The following is a 9,822-nucleotide window of genomic DNA, read 5'->3' on the forward strand; positions in this document are numbered from 1 at the left end:
CTCTATAATCCCTTTCCCTCTCCCCTCTGGTCACTGTCAGCCTGTTCCGAATTTCAATGTCTTTGGTTCTGACATTGCTTGCTTGTTCTTTTGTTGATTAGATTCCTGTTAAAGGTGAGATCATATGGTATTTGTCTTTCAATGCCTGGCTTATTTCACTTAGCATAATGCTCTCCAGTTCCATCAATGCTGTCTCAAAGGGTAGGAGTTCCTTCCTTCTTTCTTCTGCATATAATTCCATTGTGTAAATGTACCATAAATTTTTGATCAATTCATTTAATGATGGGAACTTAGTTAGGTTGCTTCCAGCACTTAGCTAGTGAAAATTGTGCTGCTATGAACATTGGGGTGCATAGGATCATTCGAATTGGTGTTTTGAAGATCTTAGGATAAAATCATGGCAGTGAACTTGCTGGGTCAAAAAGAAGTTCCATTTTGAGTTTGCTGAGGTAATTGTATACTCTTTTCCATACTGGTCTCACCAGCTATAATCCCACCAACAGTGCACTAGGGTTCCCTTTTCACCACAACCTCTCCAACACTTGTTGTTTGTTGCTTTGTTTATGATGATGATTCTGACTGGTGTGAAGTGGTATCTCACTGTGGTTTTAATTTGTGTCTCTCTGATGGCTTCCAACAATGAGCACCTTTTCATATATCTCTGGACCCTCTATATGTCCTCCTTGGGGAAGTGTCTGTTCAAATCCTTTTCCCATTTTCAAATTGTTTTTTTTTTCTTCCTGGAGTAGAGTCATGTGAGTTCTTTATATATTTTGGAGATTAAACCCTTGCCTGAGGTATCATTGGAAAATATCTTTTCCTATACAGTTGGTTTTCTGTTCATTTTAATGCTGTTTTCTTTAGCTGTGCAGAGGCTTTTTGTTTTGATGAGATCCCATTTGTTTATTCTTTCCTTTGTGTCCCTTGCTTAGGGGACATATCAGTAAAAATGTTGCTGTGTGAAATATCTGAGATGTTCTTGCCAATGTTCTCCTTTAGGACTTTAATGGTGTCCCGGCTTATATTTAAGTCTTTTGTCCACCTAGAATTTATTTTGGTGTATGGTGTAAGTTGGTGCTTGACTTTTATTTATTTATTTATTTTTTGCATGTAGCTGTCCAGTTCTCCCAACACCATTTGTTGAAGAGGCTATTTTTAGTTCATTTTATGTTGCTGCCCCCTTTGTCGAATATTAATTGGCTGTAGAGATTTGGGTTTATTTCCGGGCTCTCTGTTCAGTTCCATTGGTATATGTGCCTGTTTTTATGCCAGTACCAGGCTGTTTTGATTACACTGGCTTTGTAATACAGTTTGGTATCAGGTATTGTGATCCCTCCTACTTTGTTCTTCTTTCCCAAAATTGCAGCTGCTATTCGGGGTCATTTATGGTTCCATATAAATTTTTGAAGTGTTTGTTCTATGTCTGTGAAATATGCCATTGGTTCTTTAATAGGTATTGCACTGAATCTGTAAATTGCTTTGGGTAGTATGAACATTTTGATGATGTTAGTTCTTCCAATCCATGAATACGGTATATGTTTCCATTTGTTTGTGTCTTCCTTGATTTCTTTCTTTAGGTTTGTGTAGTTTTCTGCATACAGGTCTTTTAGCTCCTTGGTTAGGTTTACTCTCAGATATTTTATTTTTCTTTTTGCTGTATAGAATGGTGTTTTTTACTTGATTTCTGCTTCTGCTGTTTCATTGTTGGTATACAGAAATGCCTTTGATTTATGAATCTTGACTTTGTAACCTGATGTTTTGCTAAATTGATTTATTAGATTGAGCAGTTTTTGGGTAGAGTCTATAAAATTTTCCGTGTACACTACCATGTCTTCTGCAAACAATGACAGTTTTGTTTCCTCCTTTCCAATTTGGATGCCTTTTATTTCCTTTTCTTGTCTGATCGCTGTGGCTAAAACTTCCAATACTATATTGAATAGAAGTGGTGAAAGTGGACATCCTTGTCTTGTTCCTGACAAGAACAAGCTTAGTGAAAAGCATATGAGATCACTACCTGGACGAAAAGTGATTTTATGAGGGTAGAGGGTGTAGTATTAATAAGAGTAGGGAATAGAGACAAGACAAAAAGAGAAAGAAAATAAAATTTACATCATAAATAAAAAAGGGAGGTGGTAAAGTGGAATGGAGTAAGTGAAGGGGGAAAGTATACTATTAGGTTTAAAACCAACATTTTAAATAAGTAAATAAATAGATAGATAGATAGATAGGTAGATAGATAGATAAATTATTAGGGAAAAAGATTTTAGTTTTTGCCCATTGAGTATGATGTTGGCTGTTTATCTGTCATATATGGCCTTTATTATATTGAGGAATGCTCTCTCTATTCCCACTTTGCTGAGAGTTTTTATCATAAATAGGTGTTGTGCCTTATCAAAAGCTTTTTCCACATCTATTGGTATAATCATGTAATTTTTGTCTTTGTTTTTGTTTATGTGTACCACAATTTTTTAATCCACTCATTTATTGATGGGCACTTAGGCTGTTTCCAGCACTTGACTACTGTAAATAACACTGCTATGAACATTCTGATCATTGGTTCTTTTGAATTGGTGTTTCAAGATTCTTAGGGTATAATCCCAGCAGGGGATACTTGGAATATTTCTTGCCATTCCCTTCTTGATTGTAGTGTTTCTGTTGAGAAATCAGCTGATAGCCTTGTCAGGTCTCCTTCTATCTGTTTCTCCCTTGCTGCCGTTAAGATTCTCTCTTTGTCCTGAATTTTACCATTTTAATTATGATGGGTCTTAGAGTGGGGCCCTCAGGTTCATCTTCATTGGGATATTCTCTGTTTCCTGAAATTGCTTTTCTTTTTCTCTCATTATGTTAGGGATGTTTTTTGACATTACTTTTTCAAACAGGTTTTAGATGCCTTGCTCTTCTTCTCCTTTTGGTATCCCTATTATATGGTATTATTATGTTTTATGTTATCCTGCAATCGCTTCTTTAATTTCTCTTTATTCCTTTTGAGTGTTTTTTTTTTACTTTGTTGCTCTCCATGGGATTTTTTTCTACCTTGTCCTCCAACTCATTGATTCAATTCTCTGCTTCTTCTAGCCTGTCTTAATTCCTTTGACTGTGTTCTTCATTTCAGATATTGTGTTTTTTTACTTTCACTTGGCTTTTGTTGATATGTTCTTTTTCATGATGTTGTGCTTTGCAACAACTTCTTTTTGGCTTCCTTTAAGTTCCTTTTAGTTCTCACTGAGCTGAGCATCCTATAACTATTATTATTTTTAACTCAATGTCTGATAGTTTCCTTGCCTCAGTTTCATTTGGGAGTTTTTCTGGGGATTCCTCCTTTCTTTTAGATTGGAAAGTAATTTCTTTGTCTCCCCATTTCTGGTGACTCTTCTTGTTTGTTACTGCATATTAAGTAATAAGTTAACAACTGGCTTTGTTGTATGATCTCCTGTGGTATGAGACCTGTGAGACTCAGTGGTGTAATATCCTTGATCTCCTGAGCTTAGTTACTGGGTATAACTTTATGCTGTGTATGTGATACCCTTTATGCTGTGTATGTGAGCTCTCTGATTATAATTGATTTTTAGTTGTTGGGTCATTCTTAGGTAGGTACATCACTCAAGCTGCCTGACTGATGGTCACTCCAGCCACAATGTCTTCTATGCTCTTGTACAAGTGCTGTCAAAACAAAACCAAAAACCCAGGAAACACACCAACACCTGCAAAAATACCCCCCACCCATAACCACACTATGAACACCAAATGAGCCAATATTGATAGAGGTGTAATAAAAGTAAGAATATTATAAGAATGGAAAAGCATATGAGATCACTACCTAGAAGAAAAGTGATTTTATGAGGGTAGAGGATGTAGTATTAATAAGAGTAGGAAATAGAGACAAGGCAAAGGAAGAAAATAAAATTTACATCATAAATAAAAAAAGGAGGTGGGAAGGTGGAATGGAGTAAGTGAAGGGAGAAAGTGTACTATTAGGTTTAAACTGACATTTTAAATAAACAGATAGATAGATAGATAGATAGATAGATAAATGTGTATAAGTCTAGCAAAAGAATACAACAAAAATAATATATATAAAACATAATAGGGACCTAATTGGAGTAAAAGATCCACCACAACCATGTTAACAACAAATGAGTAAAGATTTATTTAGGTAGAATGGAAATAAGAGTGAAAAAAAGAAAGAAAAATGCTTACAAGATGTCTAGAGGATAAAAAAGTAATTTTGAGAGGATAGAAGGAAGTGAAATGCTAAGAGTGAGGAATGAAAACCAGGCTAAGTCAGGGAAGGTATAATATTTAAAATAAAAAAGGAAGTGGCAAGATGAATGCAAAATGGTGTAAGGTAAAATTTGAGATTTGAAATTAAAAAATAATGACTACTTAGAAATAATATTGAAGAAAAGCAACAACAAACATTTTATCCACAACCAATGAACAAAAATTGATAATGGTAGAGGGAGAATAAGGGTATTTTAAGAATGAAATTAAAAAAATGTGAGATGACTAATGATTGCAAATGGTTTTGAGAGGCTGGAGGGGGGAGAAATAGTAAGAGTGCAAAATAGGAATAAGTGAATAACATTAAAACTAAGCTTCCTGCCACCATCTTGGTTCTGCAAGAGAGAAAATAGAATTTAAAACAAAATAAGAAGAGGAAAAAAAGAAGGTAAAATGGAGTAGGAAAAGGAGAGCACAAAATATGGAATTTGAAATAAACTATAATATAAAACCTGGTGACATATTAGGCACAAGCTTGAAGAATAATAAGAAATGAATATTAAACAGCTATGGAACATAGAAGATAGCAACTTGTTGTACCTGTTTCTATTATCTCTGCTCTGCTGGGTTTAGTAGATCAGGGCCCAAGGAAATGTGCAGTCTGTGGTGTCCAGCAAAAGGCCCTTTTAGAACCTTTTATTCTGTCCTCTGAGTAAATTCACTCAGAAGCAGACTCCTGAGCCTGACCTCACTGATCTGAAGAACCTGTAATCCTGCAAGTGGGAGTTGGGCTTTCATGTCTGTGAGGGGATCTGGTTGACTACAGTAAATCTCAGATGTTCAGATACTCCCTTATAGTTCCAGGCCTGCCACTCTCTCATGGGAGGTTTGGATCTGAGTTCCCCACTCTGAACAGCTTCTGCTTGTGAACCATGCTGGGTTAGACCCTACAGAGCCTTCGGTGTGACTCTATCCCTCTGAGTTTTTGGTTATCAGAGGCACTATATCTGCTCACACATGTACATGAGCCCCAGGTCACTTGCAAATCTTGGGTCTTGCTTCAGCTCCCCTTTTAAAAGACTCTTTGTGGCACCCACACCATAACACCAGTCTCTGGGGGGACCTGTTCTCCACACACCCCCTGACCCCAAAATTCAGAGTCTCTCATGGTCAGGGCTGGCCACCACTTTTCAGAGCTTCTGATAGTTTTAGATAAAGTTTTTTTCTGGATCTTCCCCAGATGGTGTTGAGAAGAGTCCTGCAGCTATACTATAACACAGGGCGGTGGCAGAGTGGTGACCCTGTTCCCTCCAGAGATCTTCAGCCTAAGGTGGGTCTGCTATTGCTGCACTGTTTCTGGAGCCCACAGCTCCCATAACTTCTCTTTCCACCCTGAGAACTCATGACTCTGGAGTCAATCTACAGCTACCACTACCACAACTCTATGCAGCCAGAAGTGCTTGGCTGTGATGTGATGGCAGATCCAGCTGGAAAGCTTTGGCCAATGGATGCCAGGTGCCCTGCATACAGCAGATTCTTGACTACTGCTGTGCACTTTCTGCACTGTCAGCAACATATGTGTTCACTCACAGATGCTGTCACTCACTCTCCACTGGATTCTGAAGTTGACTGCTCTATGTTTTGGCTGACCATTTTGTGCCTGAGAGCAAGTGGACAGAGCTACCAGATAGTCTGCTACCACCTTGGATCCCCTAAACATCATTTATTGAATAAACTGTCTTTAGTCCATTGTATACTTTTACCTTCTCTGTCCAATATTGACTACAAAGGTATGGGTTAATTTCTGGGGGGCTAGTTAGAGGGAGTCAAAGGGTGAAAACTGGGATAACTATGATAGCATAAACAATAAAATGTTTAAAAAGAAACAGGCCTTTGCCAAAAGTATTGAAAGCAGAGTCTTGAAGATGTATTTGCACATCCATGTTCATAGCAGCATTCTTCACAATAGCTAAAATGTGGAAACAATCTAAGTGTCAATCAGTGGATGAGTAGGTAACCAAAATGTGGTACATACCTTCAGTGGAATATTACTGTGTCTTAATAGAAAGAAAATTTTTATATATGCTACAAAATGTGTGAACCTTGGGGACATTATGAAAAATGAAGCCAATCATGAAAGGCAATACTGTATTATTCCACTTATATGAAGCATTTAGAAGGTCAAAATTATAGAGACAGATAGAGACAAAATTATAGAGACAGGGGAAGGGAAGGGGGAATGGAGAGTTAATATTTAAAAGGTACAGTTTCTGTTTATCAGGTGAAGAGACCTATGGAAATGAATGATGGTTGTACAACATTATAAATATATTTTATATTACTAAAATATATAGATAAAATGATAAATTTTGTTAAATACATTTGACTACAATAAAAATAATTAGAAAAATAAATAAAATGGGGAGTTTAATAATGATGAGCCAATTCATCAAGAAAAGATCTTAAATATGTATGAACTTAATAGAACTTCAAAATACATAAATAAAAACCAATAAATGAAAGTAAAATAGATAAATCCATATTTATAGTTAAAGATGTCAACTGTTCTATCTCAGTAAATAACAGCGTAAATTGACAAAAATGTTAGAAAGTATATAGAAGATTTGAAGAACAATATCAAGTAACGTATTAATTGATATTTTTAGATCAGATCACCCAACCACAACAGAATATAATTCTTCTCAAGTACACGTGGAACATACATAAAAATTGGCTACATACTGGACATAAAACAGATCTCAGTAGAATTTAAAATATTAAAATTATATATGTTTTCTGACCACAAGGGAATAAAATTAATAACTAAGCTTGCTGCTACCATCTTGGTTTTACATTCCCCTCACAAAATATCCAGTGAAGCCACAGAAACTGTCCCTGCTACAGAGAAGAGTTACCACAGTCCCAGGCTAAGACAGTCTAATTCATCTGAAATTGATGTCTGAAGAATTAACATAACCTGGGAAGGTCCACAGAGACTATGGAGTCCAACACATTTGTGATTTTTGTTTGTTTGGGATTCTTGAACAGAATCTGACAGTGAATAATCAGTACCAGAGATTGAGAAATACTACTTCACACAGAAACCACACAAGAAGTCCAATGTGAAGAAGCAATCAGTAAAGCAAATCAGAGCCAGAGTGAAAAAAAAGGCACAAAAGGCTATGTAAAAACTGAGTTTTCAAAAGGTAACAGGGGAAGTTCCAGAAGATGGTGGGAAAGTAGGTGGGAATGGAGCCCAGTTCTCCTTTTGCCCAGCTGGAACACCTAACCAATCTTCTGAGGAACAGAGTGAACAACCAACCAGATCCCAGCTTACATGAAGTTTGCAGGCAAAAAATTGCAGAGGACATTGAGAAAGAGACAGTGAGGAGAGTGTACTAGGATGGAAAGATCCCTGGGATCTGCACCAAGACCAAGCTGCTGTGACCCTTGGACCAGCACCTGTTGGAGGATATTGGGAGGACAGTTAGAGTACCAGCTCCCTCCCCTACCACAGCAAGGATGGCAGCCTGGTACTAGGAGGGACCAGAGTGCACTGGGGGAAGTAGAGACAAAGTGAGAGACACAAAGGCGGTACACACCTGCTAAAACTATAGACACTGGAACCAAAAAAATTGGGGTGCCAGCGACACCTAGAGAAGGGAAAAGTTGGGACATGTCAGGCCCTGACTTGGATAGTGTCCAGACTGGTAGAAAAAGTGGGGTTATGTGGTGTACTTATTAAGAACAGTAGGCAGCTGCTTTGTAAGGAACTCTAGCAGTGGCTAGCACGCCCTAAGGGAGAATTCAGCTGCACTCACCCAGAATGAGTGGCAGAGGGGAACCGTGCACCGCACTAGTCTCACACTCCATACCCAAAGACAGTAGCCAAGCCAAACCTTGCACCCTGCCTGTCTTGCCCTGAGCACACCCAGAGTAAGTGGAGGAGGGGAACTGTTCACCTGCAGCTCTAGCACTGTGCACACAAAGACAGTAATAAGGGAAACCATGCACCCCACTAGTCTTGGGCTTCACGCCAGAGAGTGACTCATGTTGTGAGCAACTGAGTGGCTGAATTGAGCCTGGCAGTTCATGGAAAACCTGGGCCAGAAGCCTGAGAAACTGTGAATGGTGTGACCCAAACCTGGTCCCCATCTTCTCTGAACCAAAGAAAGGGAGAAAAGTTAATCCCAGCACACTCTTCCCGTAGCATGTAGGAAGACAAGTAGAAATCACTGAACAGATTTAAAGTCAGCAGGAGGCTTATCATGTTCTTTTATTTTTCTTTTTGGATCCTCTCTCTTCCCAACTCCCCCTTTTTAGGAGGTTTTCTTTTTTTTTCTTCTTCTTCAAAGTGGGAAAATAAGACATGTCGTTACAAAAGGTCCGGAGACAGATCAAAAGGGGGAGCACAAGGCTAACCCCCAAAACCAGGAAACTGAGACAAATGTCACTTTGCTATTCCACAGAGCTGGCATTTTATTGTGACAAATGTCACTTTGCTATTCCACAGAGCTGGCATTTTATTGTGTGTGAGTATTATTATCTTGCAATTATTTTTAGGCACTTTTATTTTATTAGTATTTTTCATTTCTCTTTTATGTTTAGTTTTCCTCAATTTATTACCCTGTGTAATTGCATTCCTTGACTGTTTGTCCTTATCCTCTCTCTGTATTGTATTTTAATTTTCCTTCTTTCACTTCACCTGTGTTCCAATAACAGCCAACTCTGCATCAGGTACTTTCTATTCTGTTTATCCAAGTCAATTATTTCTTGTCATATTATTGTAGTTCCAGTACTATTAGAAATCATTGTTGTGCCATACAATCGTACATACTACACAGCAACCTTCTGTGACCTCAGCCCACTTCACTTTAACCCTGAGCATTATTATTGTTCTGGTTAACTTTATTCTCTCTCACACTACTTATACTTTCTATACTTTAATCTCACTGTATCTCATCATCTAGCCTTTCACAAGCACTCTGTTTTCTGGATCCAGCTCACAATCATCCTCCCCTCTAACAAAGAGTCTCACCTCTGTTTCACTTTTTATAAAAAATGGCTAATTGGGTGAAATATCACAGTTAGCACTATACTTACCCAAAGAACCTCCTACCTCCTCTCTACTTTTTGGTACTTTAAACCCCATAAAATATTCTTTTGTGGTCTTAATCCATTTTGCCTACCCCCTGCCACTGATCACACACAAGAATAGGTGGGAGCTAAGAACATTAGCATACCTGCTGGAGAAGAAAAAGCACCAATAAAAGAACCACCAAAAGGTAGAAGCCCAAGTACAACAAGAGAGCCCACACAAACAGAAAAAAAGGGAAAACCTAGAGTATACAGTCAGGGAGATCAGAGACCATACCACTGAACTTGATGCAATTCCTACCATAGAAGATCACCTTACAAAGACAGCTAATAAAGTGAAACATCAGTAAGCACAGAAAAACAAAAAGAGTCATCTAAAATAGCAAGACAAAAAAAGAATATGCAGTCAAAAGAAATGAAAGACTCCCCACTAAAAGAGGTAAATGAAATGGAGGTAACCAAACTATCAGATATAGAATTTAAAAATAATGGTTATAAAGATGT

Source organism: Artibeus jamaicensis, unplaced genomic scaffold, assembly GCF_021234435.1.
Source record: "Artibeus jamaicensis isolate MK-2021 breed Jamaican fruit bat unplaced genomic scaffold, CSHL_Jam_final contig_475, whole genome shotgun sequence".
Lineage (NCBI taxonomy): Eukaryota > Metazoa > Chordata > Mammalia > Chiroptera > Phyllostomidae > Artibeus > Artibeus jamaicensis.